Source organism: Vulpes lagopus, chromosome 4 (assembly GCF_018345385.1).
Source record: "Vulpes lagopus strain Blue_001 chromosome 4, ASM1834538v1, whole genome shotgun sequence".
In the NCBI taxonomy this organism is placed as follows: domain Eukaryota; kingdom Metazoa; phylum Chordata; class Mammalia; order Carnivora; family Canidae; genus Vulpes; species Vulpes lagopus.
The window spans coordinates 95,756,523-95,770,516 of record NC_054827.1 but is presented as its reverse complement, the minus strand read 5'-3'; the positions used below and the strand labels follow the sequence as shown (position 1 = coordinate 95,770,516).

Here is a 13,994-nt window from a genome sequence, read left to right as displayed (position 1 = left end):
AAAAGTAAAATATTTAAAGTATTGTAGGAAAAATAATATATCTAAAAATCTATACCAGGAAAATTATCTTTCAAAAGTAAAGGAGAAATAAATACTCTCTGATAAACAAAAAAAAAAAAAATAAGAGAATTCTTGCTAACCGACTTGCCCTTCAAAAAATTAAAATAAGTCAAAAGAAGTTCTTTTGGAAGAAAGTAAATTCTACAGGTTAAAACATGGATCTCTATGAAGAAAAGAAGACTACCAGAGAAGGAATAAATGAGGTAAAAGGAATTATTATTTCCATCATTCTTAAATAATTAAAAATTTCCAAGTTAATAATAGTAATAATGTACTGGATGATTATGGCACATGGATAATAAAGGACAGCAATATCATAAGAGATGAGAGAGAGAAATTGAGAATCATTTGATATGAGACTTTCACTTCACATGAGATGGTGTGGTGTAAGTTGGAAAGTAAATTTGGATTAGTTGAAAATGTATATTGTAAATTCTAGGGACACCAGTGAAAAAAAAAGTAAAAAGAAGGAATAATTGATATGCTAAGAGAGAAGATAAAATATAATTGTATAAAAGGATCAACTAAAAGCAGAGAAGGCAGTAAACAAAATGAAATGACTAGAAAACTGTTATAAACACAAAAGGTGGGGATCCCTGAGTGGCTCAATGGTTTAGCACCTGCCTTTGGCCCAGGGCATGATCCGGAAGTCCTGGGATCGAGTCCTACGTCGGGTTTCTGGCCTGGAGCCCGCTTCTCCCTCTGCTTGTGTCTCTGCCTCTCTCTATGTCTATCATGAATAAATAAATAAAATCTTTTTTAAAAAAGCACAAAAGGTATTAATCTAGCTATAACAATAATCATTTTATTTTTATTTATTTTTTAAAGTAGGCTCCACACCCAGCATGGAGCTCAATACAGGGCTTGAATTCATGTCCTTGAGATCAAGGCCTGAGCTGAGATCAAGAGTCATATCCTTAACTGACTGAGCCACCCAGGCACCCCAACAATAATCATTTAAAATGTGAATGTTTTAAATTAAAAGAGATTTTCAGAACAGATTTTTAAAAAAACCACAAGACTCAACTAAATGTTGCTTGCAAGATAGCTACTTTTATTTTTTTCCTTTGGAATAACTTAATTATCTTGGTTTTTTAGATTTTTATTTAAATTCCAGTTAACATACAGTGTAATAATTGTTTCAGGTGTACAATGTAGATATTCAACACCCATTCAACAAGAAACCTAATTTAAAATTAAAAATTTAGATGGAATAAAAAATAAAAAATTTAGATGGGCTAGATGCAAAAGGATTCAGAAAGAAATACCATACTAAGATGAATCAAAAGGTAACTGGAGAAGCCATATTGATTTCAGAAGAAGCAAACCTCAGAACAAGGAAGGTGATCAGGCATGAAGAATAACATTACATAATTATAAAAAGTCAATTATTTAAGAAGACATAGCAATCATAAATGCATATACCAACAACAGTGTATCAAGTTACAAGTAATTTCTTTGGCAACAATAGATTAAAAATAAATAAGAAAGGTATAACTGGAAAGTCCCTAAATGTTTGAATAAACAATACTTTCTAAATAGTAAGTATATCAAAGAACAAGTCCTTAGAGAAATTTTAAAACTTAAAAAATATTTTGAACTAAATCCAAATGAAAATACTACTTATAATTTGTGGGATGCAGCTAAAGCACTCCTCATGAGAAAAAGATAATATTTAATACATTCATTTGAAGACTTTTTTAAATTTCTAAATTCCATAACCTAATTTTCTACCTTAGAAAAGAACATTTTAAGACTAAAGCAAATATGGATGCCTGGATGGCTTAATGGTTGAGCATCTACCTTTTGCTCAAGGAGTGGTCTTGGCATCCAGGGATCGAGTCCCGCATCAGGCTCCCTACATGAAGCCTGCTTCTCCCTCTGCCTATGTCTCTGCCTCTCTCTCTCTCTCTCTCTCTCTCTCTCTCTCAGGAATAGATAAATAAAATCTTTAAAAAAAAGACTAAACAAATAGAAGAAAATAAATAATAAAAAATAAAATAGAAGTCAAATTAAGAACAGGAAAGCAATAGACAAAATGAATAAAAACAAGAGATACTTATTGTAAAAGATCAATAAAATTGCTAAACCTCTAACCAGGCTAAGTAAGAGAGAGAGGGAGAGAGAGAGAGAAATAGCCAATATCAGAAATAAGAATATTCTTATTATTAAGCATTCTTATCAGAATGCTAAGAACAACCCTATGCCCCCAAATTGAATAAATTGGATGAAATAGACCAATTCTTTGAAAGACATAGACTATCAAGCTTCACATAAGAATAAATATATAATCTTGCATCATCATATATCAAAGAAATTGAATTAATAAGTAATAACCTTCCAAGAAGAAAGCATTAAGCTCAGATACTATTACTGGTGAAATTTACTAAACATTAAAAGAAGAAATAATACCAATTCTCTACCATTACTTCCAATGAATAGAAAGAGAAGGAAACACTTGTTAACTCGTTGCATTAAACCATATTACCCAACACAATAATCAGTTAAAGACATTAACAATAAAGAAAAACTACAAAACAATATCCATTCTGAGCATTTACATAAAAATAATCCAGAAAAGATTAGTAAGTAGAAAAATTATAGGGAAATTATAGGAAAAAATTATATAACCAGTTGGAATTTATTGCAGTTATGCAGGGCTTTTTTAACATTCAAAACTCATCCATGTAATCCATCAGATTGAAGTCTACCAAAAAAAATCATGATTATTTAAGTAGACACTGGAAAACATTTGACAAAATCCTTGATAAAACTGTCAGAAAACTAGGAATACAGCGAAATTTTCTAAATTTGATCAGGGACATCAACAAAACACCGTATAGCTACCATCACACTTACTGGTGAGAGACTTTATGCTAATTTCAGGAAAAAGGCAAGGATATTCTCTTGCACCACTTCTATCCCCATCATACTGCAAGTCTTACCTAGTGTAATAAGACAATAAAATGAGTAAAGAGGCATACAGATTTAAAATGGGATAAAGAGAGTTGCCTGGCTGGCTCAGGTGGTAGAGTGTACAATTATTGATCTCAGGGTTGTGAGTTTGAGCCCACATTGGGTGTAGAGATTACTTAAAAATAAAATATTTTAAATCAATAGGTAAAATGGAGAAAGAAAATTGTCTTTATTTAGAGATGACATGATTGTGTAGAAACTTTTCAGAAATATACAAAGCAAAAAAACAAAAACAAAAAAACAAAAAACCTCCAAGAGCTAAAGGAATATACCAAGGTAAAAGAATACGAGGTTGATATAAAAGCAAGTGATGAATATTTGGAAATTGAAAAAAATTAAATACCATTTATAATTGTATCAAAAAGGAAATATGTATTGTGTAAGATATATTCCTATGATCTAAATGTAGAAAGTACAAAAAAGATGAAAAAACTCAAGATGTAAATAATTCACAGATGTTTAGTGCTCATGAATTGGAGAATTCAATGTTGTTGAGAAGTCAATTCTTCCCAATTTGATCTACAAATTTGGTGCAATCCTATTCAAAATCCCAACAAGTTATTTTGTAGATATCAACAAACTGATTCTAAAGTTTATATTGAAAAATAAAGAATAAGAGTGAACACAGTACTGAAGAACAAATTTGTGGGTTTCATACTACCTTATTTAAAGACTTTCACTATAAATGTAGAATAATCAAGACTGCATGGTATTGGCAATGAATAGACACATAAATTGATAATACAGCATAGAGAACCCAGAGATAGATACACACAAATATAGTTAACTAATCTTCGACAGATCAAAGGTAATTAAATGTATAAAGAATTATCTTTTCAATAAATGATGCTAGAACAAAGGGACATCCATATGCAAAAAGGGGAGCTAGACACAGACCTTAAAAGTTTCACAAAATTTAACTCAAAATAAGCAATAGAAATAAGTGTTAAATGCAAAACTGTAAAACTTCTAGAAGAAAAAAAGTGAGAAAATCCATGTGAACTTGGGTATTGTGATGAGTTTTTATTTTTTTTAAAGATTTATTCATTCATTCATTCATTCATGAGAGACAGAGACACAGGAAGAGGGAGAAGCAGGCTCCCCGCAGAGAGCCCAATGCAGGCCTCCATCCCGGGACCCCAGGATCATGCCCTGAGCCGAAGGCAGATGCTCAACCGCTGAGCCACCCAGGAGTCCCTGTGATGAGTTTTTAGATATGACATCAAAGGCCTACAAAGCTAAGTGTTCTACCATACATTCAGCCACTGTGCTCCTAGGTATTTACCTGAATGAGTTGAAAAATTATGTCCACACAAAAATTAGCTAGGGAATTTAATGGTGTATTTATAATTCCCCCAAACTGAAAGACATTCATCATAGGTGAATGGATACAAACATCGTGGTACATCCACATCTACAAAAAAGACACAGATAAATGTATTTTGCTAAGAAGCCAGTTCGAAAAGGAAACATAGCATGCTCTCTTTATATGACATTCTGAAAGAGGCAAAATAAAAGTTATAGTAAACATATAAGCGGCTGGCAGTGGAGGTTAAAACCTTCGAGGATAAGGCACAGCGAACCTATTATATATGGTACTGTAGTAGCACATATATGACACTACGCATTTATCAAACACCGTAGAAATTTACAACACTAAGAGTGAACCTAATATATACAAATTAAAAAATATCTAGCGAGCTAGGGAATCCTAGGATCAATGCAGAATGTAAATAAAAAATAAGCTACTGCATTATAAATGTATAAAATAACCTCACCTGACAGGGTTGGAAGGATAAGGAGCTGACTTCAGTAACTAGGGGACTCAGTGGAATTTGCAGGACTAACAGCAAAGTGGCTGTACATAGCACTGCATTTGATGAAGTTGTTTAAAATGGGTATTTGGTTAAGTACATTAAAAACACTATATACACAAACTGGAATTGAACAATTAAGTAAATGGTTGGCAGATGGTGTAAAGCTTCCCATTGTTGAGGTAGAAGTTTACAGATCAGCAAAGAGAGGTTAGAATAATTCATGTGATAATGGATTTCAGTAGGAAACATCAGTATAAGTCATGTTTAACTTCGTATAATTGATATTGTGTGTGTATGTATGTATACACATATAATAATTTATATATGTATATATACAACCATAAATATACATATTTCCATACTTTGTTACCTGAGAATGCAATGACAATCCAGTGACAAAAGGGACACCAAACACCCAGATTTTGGTTTCTAATATCAGGAAACAAATCAGGATTCTTTTAAAAGTAGCTGATTGTATGAAAGGACAAGAAAATTATTTTTTTATTATAAATTTATTTTGTACGGATGTTCATTTGCCAACATATAGAATAACACCCAGTGCTCATCCCGGAAGGTGCCCACCTCACTGCCTGTCACACAGTCACCCCCACTCCCCACTCACCTCCCCTTACACCACCCCTACTGTGTTTCCCAGAGTTAGGAGTCTTTCATGTTCTGTCTCCATTTCTGACATTTCCCACTCATTTTTTTCTCCTTTCCCCTTTATTCCCTTTCACTACTTTTTTTTCCCCAAATGAATGAGACCATTTAATGTTTGTCCTTCTCTGATTGACTTATTTCACTGAGCATAATACCCTCCAGTTCCATCCACATCGAAGCAAATGGTGGGTATTTGTCATTAGTAATGGCTGAGTAATATTCCATTGTATACATAAACCACATCTTCTTTATCCATTCATCTTTTGATGGACACCAAGCCTCCTTCCACAGTTTGGCTATTGTGGACATTGCTGCTAGAAACATCGGAGTGCAGGTGTCCTGGCATTTCATTGCATCTGTATCTTTGGGGTAAATGCCCAGCAATGCAATTGCTGGGTCGTAGGACAGGTCTATTTTTAACTCTTTGAGGAACCTCCACACAGTTTTCCAGAGTGGCCGCACCATTTCACATTCCCAACAACAGTGCAAGAGGGTTCCCTTTTCTCCACATCCTCTCCAACATTTGTTGTTTCCTGCCTTGTTAATTTTCCCCATTCTCACTGGTGTGAGGTGGTATCTCATTGTGGTTTTGATTTTGTATTGGCAAGTGATGTAGAGCATTTATTCATGTGCTTATTGGCCATGTCTATGTCTTCCTCTGTGAGATTTCTCTTCATGTCTTTTGCCCATTTCATGATTGGATTGTTTGTTTCTTTGGTGTTGAGTTTAATAAGTTCTGTATAGATCTTGGAAACTACCCTTTATCTGATACGTCATTTGCAAATATCTTCTCCCATTCTGTAGGTTGTCTTTTAGTTTTGTTGACTGTTTCTTTTGCTGTGCAGAAGCTTCTTATCTTGAGGAAGTCCCAATAGTTCATTTTTGCTTTTGTTTCTTTTGCCTTCATGGATGTATCTTGCAAGAAGTTACTGTGGCCGAGTTCAAAAAGGGTGTTGCCTGTGTTCTCCTCTAGGATTTTGATGGAATCTTGTCTCACATTTAGATCTTTCATCCATTTTGAGTTTATCTTTGTGTATGGTGCAAGAGAGTGGTCTAGTTTCATTCTTCTGCATGTGGATATCCAATTTCCCCAGCACCATTTACTGAAGAGACTGTCTTTCTTCCGGTGGATAGTCTTTCCTCCTTTATTGAATATTAGTTGACCATAAAGTTGAGGGTCCACTTCTGGATTTTCTATTCTGTTCCATTGATCTATGTGTCTGTTTTTGTGCCAGTACCACACTGTCTTGATGACCACAGCTTTGTAGTACAACCTGAAAACTGGCATTGTTATGCCCCCAGATAAGGTTTTCTTTTTTAAAATTCCCCTTGCTATTCAGGATCTTTTTCTGATTTCACACAAATCTTAAAATAATTTGTTTTAACTCTCTGACGAAAGCCCATGGTATTTTGATAGAGATTGCATTAAACGTGTAAATTGCCCTGGGTAATATTTTCACACCATGAGCATGGAATATTTTTCCATCTCTTTGTGTCTTCCTCTATTTCTTTCAGAAGAGTTCTGTAGTTTTTAGGGTATAGATCCTTTACCTCTTTGTTTAGGTTTATTCCTAGGTATCTTATGTTTTTGGGTGCAATTGTAAATGGGATTGACTCCTTAATTTCTATTTCTTCAGTCTCATTGTTAGTGTATAGAAATGCCACTGACTTCTGGGCATTGATTTTGTATCCTACCACACTGCCAAATTGCTGTATAAGTTCTAGCAATCTTCAGGTGGAGGCTTTTGGGTTTTCTTTGTAGAGTATCATGTCATCGGCCAAGAGGGAGAGTTTGACTTCTTCCTTGCCAATTTGAATGCCTTTTATTTCTTTTTGTTGTCTGATAGCTAAGGCTAAGACTTCTAGTACTATGTTGAATAGTAGTGGTGAGAGTGGACATCCCTGTCGTGTTCCTGATCTTAGGGGGAAAGCTCCCAGTGCTTCCGCATTGAGAATGAAATTTGCTGTGGGCTTTTCATAGATGGCTATTAATATGTCGAGGAATGTTCCCTCTATCCCTACACTCTGAAGAGTTTTGATCAGAAATGGATGCTGTATTTTGTCAAATGCTTGCTCTGCATCTATTGAAAGGATCATATCGTTCTTGGTTTTTCTCTTGCTGATATGATGAATCACATTGATTGTTTTTTTGAGTGTTCAACCAGCCTTGCATCCCGGGGATAAATCCTACTTGGTCATGGTGAATAATCTTCCTACTGTATTGTTGTATCCTGTTGGCTAGTATCTTCTTGAGAATTTTTGCATCCATATTCATCAGGGATATTGGTCTATAATTCTTCTTTTGGGTGGGGTCTTTTTCTGGTTTTGGAATTAAGGTGATGCTGGCCTCCTAGAACGAGTTTGGAAGTACTCCATCTCTTACTATCTTTCTGAACAGCTTTAGTAGAATAGGTATGGTTTCTTCTTTAAATGTTTGATAGAATTCCCCAGGGAAGCTATCTGGCCCTGGACTTTTGTGTCTTGGGAGGTTTTTGATGACTGCTTCAATTTCCTCCCTGGTTATTGACCTGTTCAGGTTTTTTATTTCTTCCAGTTCCAGTTTTGATAGTTTGTGGCTTTCCAGAAATGCGTCCATTTCTTCTGGATTGCCTAATTTATAGGCGTATAGCTGTTCATAATATGTTTTTAAAATCGTTTGTATTTCCTTGGTGTTGGTAGTGATCTCTCCTTTCTCATTCATGATTTTATTAATTTGAGTCTTCTCTCTCTTCTTTTTAATAAGGCTGGCTAATGGTTTATGTATCTTATTAATTCTTTCAAAGAACCAACCCTGGTTTTGTTGCTCTGTTCCACAGTTTTTCTGGTCTCGATATCATTGAGTTCTGCTTGAATCTTAATTAACTCTCTTCTTCTGCTGGGTGTAGGATCTATTTGCTGTTTTTTTTTCTAGCTCCTTTATGTGTAAGGTTAGCTTTGGTAGTTGAGTCTTTCCAGTTTTTGGATGGATGCTTGTATTGTGATGTATTTCCACCTCAGGACTGCTTTTGCTCTATCCCAAAGATTTTGAATGGTTGTATCTCCGTTCTCATTAGTTTCCATGAATCTTTTTAATTCTTCCTTAATTTTCCGTTTGACCTTTTCATCTTTTAGCAAGATGGTCCTTAACCTCCACCTGTTTGAAATCCTTTCCAACTCCTTGTTGTAATTTAGTTCTAATTTCAAGGCATTATGGTCTGAGAATATACAGGGGATGATTCCAATCTTTTGGTATCGCTTCAGACCTGATTTGTGACCCAATATGTGGTCTATTCTGGAGAAAGTTCCATGTGCACTTGAAAAGAATATGTATTCAGTTGCGTTTGGATGTAAAGTTCTGTAGATATCTGTGAAATCCATCTGGTCCAGTGTATCATTTAAAGCTCTTGTTTCTTTTGAGATGTTGTGCTTAGAAGACCTATCAAGTGTAGAACGCGCTAGATTGAAGTCACCAAGTATAAGTGTATTATTATCTAAGTATGTCTTAACTTTGGTTATTAATTGATTGATATATTTGGCAGCTCCCACATCTTATCTTCTTGGATAGTACTTTAAGTATGATATAGTGAAGGACATGAAATTTAAAAGATGGCCTAGAACATCTTATAGTGCTGGAAAGTAATGAAGTACTACACACACACACATTAATAATTGCATGTCAAGTGACACAGGAACCAACCAAAAGAGCTTCTTATTGTCAAAATTAGAGCAATTGAACAAAATAAATGGCATGGTATTACCCATAGTGAAAAATAGATATATGAGGGATCCCTGGGTGGCTTAGTGGTTTGGCACCTGCCTTTGGTCCAGGGCGTGATCCTGGAGACCTGGGATCAAGTCCCACATAGGGCTCCCTGCATGGAGCTTGTTTCTCCCTCTGCCTGTGTCTCTGCCTCTCTCTTTCTCTTTATCTCTCATGAATAAATAAATAAAATATTTAACAAAAAAGAAAAACCGATATTTGTGAATCCACAGAAATATAGGAATGAATAAACTGTGGAGAAGAGATATAGTTCCTGTGAAAATAATTCAAAATAGTAATTGTAGATATTTTGGTCTCAAGGAGGTGCATTAATACTCCTCACTCCTCAAATTGGGCTTGCATAGTGACTTCCTTCCAAAGAGTACAGCATGAAAATTGCATGTGGGAAAAAAAGCAACTTCAGAGTGGAGAAACCTCAGAAACACTACTTCAGGTAATAAAGGTTAAAATAGATAGTGATAAGGCATGGTGATAATATGTATTTTGATCTGATATGATGAGAATGGTACTTTATCTTCATGGTCTTTCTCCCCAAAACCCATCACCCCACTTATTAATCATGAGAAAATAATTAGACATCACACTTGAGAGACACTCTACAGCAAACTTGGCCAGTTCTCAAAACCATTAAGATCATCAAAAGGAGAATATAGGGTATCTTCCTTGCTCAGTAGGTTGAGTATGCAACTCTTCATCTCAAGGTCATGAGTTCAAGCCCCACATGGTCATGGAAACTTCTTAATAAAATATAAATAAATAAACAGTAAACAAAAGATAAACATATAAATAAAATTTTAAAAAGCAAGAAAAATCTGAAAAAAGGGTACAGTCAGGAGGATCCTAAGTAGACATGTAAACTAAATGCAATATGACATTGTGAATGGGATCCTGGAGCAGCAGTAGATAAAAACAATAGTAATATGGATAGAATATAGACTTTAGTTAATAATAATGTGTCAATATTGATTAATTGTAGGACAAATATAACATACTAATATAAGATGTTAATAATATCTAATATACAATATTAATAATAGGTGAAATAATGTATGATATATTTGGGAACTGTCTATGCTATCTTCACATCCTTTATAAATCTAAAACTTCTAAAGTAAGTTTATTTAAAAAGAAATTAAAAATCATTCCATGTAATTCATCATAGTAATGCAAAAGAAGGAAAACATTATGTGATCATCTCAAAAATAAAGGGAAAAATATTTTATAGAGTATAAAACCTATTCCTCATAAATCTCCTGGGAATAGGAATTGAACAAAATTACTTAATGAGATAAAAAGAATTTACAAAGGAAATCAATTTCAAAATAATTGATAAGGAATATATTGAAAACTTTCCCTGTGACATTGGGAATAAAAAATTTTGTCACTACTTCTATTAAGCACTATACTGTATGTCCTGATGCATGCAATAAGTTTCTTTATTTACTGACAACAAAATTGTGTGTGGGAATTATCTATCATCTATCTACTGTCTCTAATCTGAATGTGAAAAATTAAGAGTTTAGCAAAGATGCTGTATTAATAAGCAAATAACTATATTGATATGTCTTTCTATGTGAAATAAATTAAAAATGAAGAATGACAAATATAACACTTTCAGGAATATGAGAAACATCAATTGTATAAGAAAAGATCTATCCATAACATTACAAAACATCATTGAAAGAAAGTGAATAATATCTTACAAATGAAGGGATGTAACATATTCAAATTGGCAGATTCAGTACATATAGATTTTAATTCCTTCCCTCAAATTCATTTTAAAGATTCAATGCAATAGCATTCCAAATCCAAATCTTGTTACGTTTTTTGGAAATTGTCAGTATAATTTCATGAATTATATAGAATGCAAAGAATAAAAAAAAAAAAGCTCAGGGATCCCTGAGTGGCGCAGCGGTTTGGCGCCTGCCTTTGGCCCAGGGCGCGATCCTGGAGACCCAGGATCGAATCCCACGTCGGGCTGCCAGTGCATGGAGCCTGCTTCTCCCTCTGCCTGTGTCTCTGCCTCTCTCTCTCTCTCTGTGACTATCATAAATAAATAAAAATTAAAAAAAAATTTAAAAAAGCTCAAAGTCATCTTGATGGAAATGACAAAGTTTCATAAATTATATTATAAATTTTCAAAGCTTTTTATAGGTTATAGTAGTTAAGATTGTATACTGACAAAAGATAGTAAACTACTCCAGTGGGGAATAAAATACCTCCACAAACAAACAGATATATGATTACTTGCTTTATAAAAAAAATGGACTTTGCATAAAAAAAAAAAGCTCAGGGATCCCTGAGTGGCGCAGCGGTTTGGCGCCTGCCTTTGGCCCAGGGCGCGATCCTGGAGACCTTTTGTTGCATAATGAGTAAATTATGGTCTGTTCAACAGTTGGTGCTAGATACGCTGGATATTAATATAAAGAATTAGTCCCATTTTAAAACAATACAGGGTAGATTAAAATGGAGGGACTAAAATAGGAGATGGGAAGAGCATCTACAGGAGAGCTATCTTTGCTACTTTTTCTTATACTGAGAATATTAAATATGTTTTGCCCATGCAAGGAACTTTTGGGGAAAAGGTGAATGACCACATGCAGAATGAACACATTTGTTGAAGCTAAACCAATGAGCATAATGCTGCTTTACCACATAATAAATACCTAAACTATGTGGAATGAAAAGCTAAAGTGCTAAGCTAATGTTTTTTATCACAGGGATAAATTATCCACAGTTTACAGAGCTGAGTTTAAAAAGGAAACTGCAGAGATGCCTGGGTGGCTCAGTTGTTTAAGTGTCCAACTCTTGATTTTAGCTTAGGCCATGATCTCAGAGTTCTGGGATTGAGACCCATGTTCGACTCCTCACTCAGTGGGGAGTCTGTTGGATATTCTTTCTGTTCCTCTCCCTCTGTCCCTTCCCCCTGCTCTCTTTCTCTCTAAAATGAATAAATAAGCAAATCCTTAAAAATAATAAAATAAGGAAACTGCAGTAGCAACAGGTATGAAAAACTGGTAAAATGATAATTACCAAAAATTAAAATTAATCTGAATTTCCCTCAATAATTACAGAGTGATAGAATTTCAAATATATGTACAGACAAAGGAAGAGTAGCCTGTAAGATATTTAGGTTCATTTTATAAGGAAACATGGATATTATGATGGCTAATCTTTCTCCATGAGTGACTCACATAGATGATATATCCTCATGAGAACTTTATACTTGAAATTTTGCTCTGATTAAAGTTGAAAAACCTTATAATTCATTGATATTATTTTCATGATACATTATTGGGTTGGATGTAAATTCATATGTATATGATATTATTTCTGTTAGATTATTTTGAGTTTTCTAAGGTGTTGTGAAATATGTGGATCATAAATGAACAACTCACAATTGAAGGACCTTGGAATCTGCAGCCAGAAGTTTGAGATTCAGGGATATACTTTGATCATAATACATGAGATTGAATAAAATTATAAGCAGCCTAATACTTGATACCTAGTTTCTTATTATCACCTGCTATCATTAGGTTTACTTTAGAAAGAAAACATATGCTATGAGTGATGCCATTCTTTTTTCTGCTCTGGCATCATGGAAGATACCAGAAGATATAAGGACTGGTTACTAGTAAGATATTGTTTCTGTATAAATACTCCTGATAGGTTTTGAGACCAAGGTACTTTATTTGCTCTGACTTGACTATGCTTAGTGAACCTCTGATCTATACTCAAGGAATGTGGTCTTTTTGAGTAAGGCAACTAATGTCTCTCACATAGGAACCACAGAGGAACACATGAACAGTGCAGATATTATATATTTCATCTTTGACTATTGTCCCAACCCTGTCCTCATAGACAAAGGCAAATGGAGAAGAGAACCATTTAGCTCACTCCTCTAGAGCACAATTAACTACCCAGTTCCTCTGGACTGAATTGATCATATATCCAGTTCACTGGGGACTAGAGATTAAGGATACCATCCATAGTTTGAGAGTTTTCAGGAAAAAGAAGTTGTACATGGAAACATGTACCATGTTGTACCATGATTTGAATGAATGTTGATGTCCTGAGGAGGTGTGATAACATAAAAATCATGTTCATAAGGATTACATTGGGGCCCAGAAAGAATGATAATCCCATATTGTGAAGTGTAGGATGGGATTCTTAGCTTCATTAGAGTGGAAATTGTAATGATGGGCTTCAGTTAATAAATCCGCTGTAGAAAACTTGTTCATCCACCTCATCCTTTCTCCTTCCAAGTGATAAATACTCTTTTATATTAACTGAATTTTGATGCTTAGTCTCCTATTTTTTTGGAAATTATACTTTAATTCTTTTTTATATTGTGTATTGCAGTAATCTGAACTGACATGATATGCAATATTACATGAATTATGGCTAGTTATCTTTAGTAAAGTTTCAAAGTTTGTTTGAAGTTTCAAATTGATTTTTAAACTAGTGAAGACTTACTTCTAGGGCATTTATGTTCATTCTTTTCAACAACATAACAATTATGATGGGTTCCTTTTCTCCCAAGGTCATGTGTATGGTGGGATCTTCAACAGAAGAATTTCATTTTTCACCTGAGTTTGCTTTAACTGAAGTTGAGACATTTTTATGATTCATTTAACATTTCTAAGGTGTAATATTGGCTTGAGTCTAAATGCTCAAGTAAAAACAGTTAGCCATTATGTTACTTTATGTTTTTATTTTAT

The 13,994-nt window shown here is 34.2% G+C and overlaps 1 non-coding gene across 1 annotated transcript; it reads left to right on the top strand.

The window, feature by feature from the left end:
• Positions 1-13,316: 13,316 nt before the first annotated feature.
• LOC121490257 lies at positions 13,317-13,399 on the top strand. The gene has a single exon (XR_005987578.1). It is a non-coding gene; the product is annotated as a small nucleolar RNA SNORD115 (small nucleolar RNA).
• Positions 13,400-13,994: the final 595 nt, after the last annotated feature.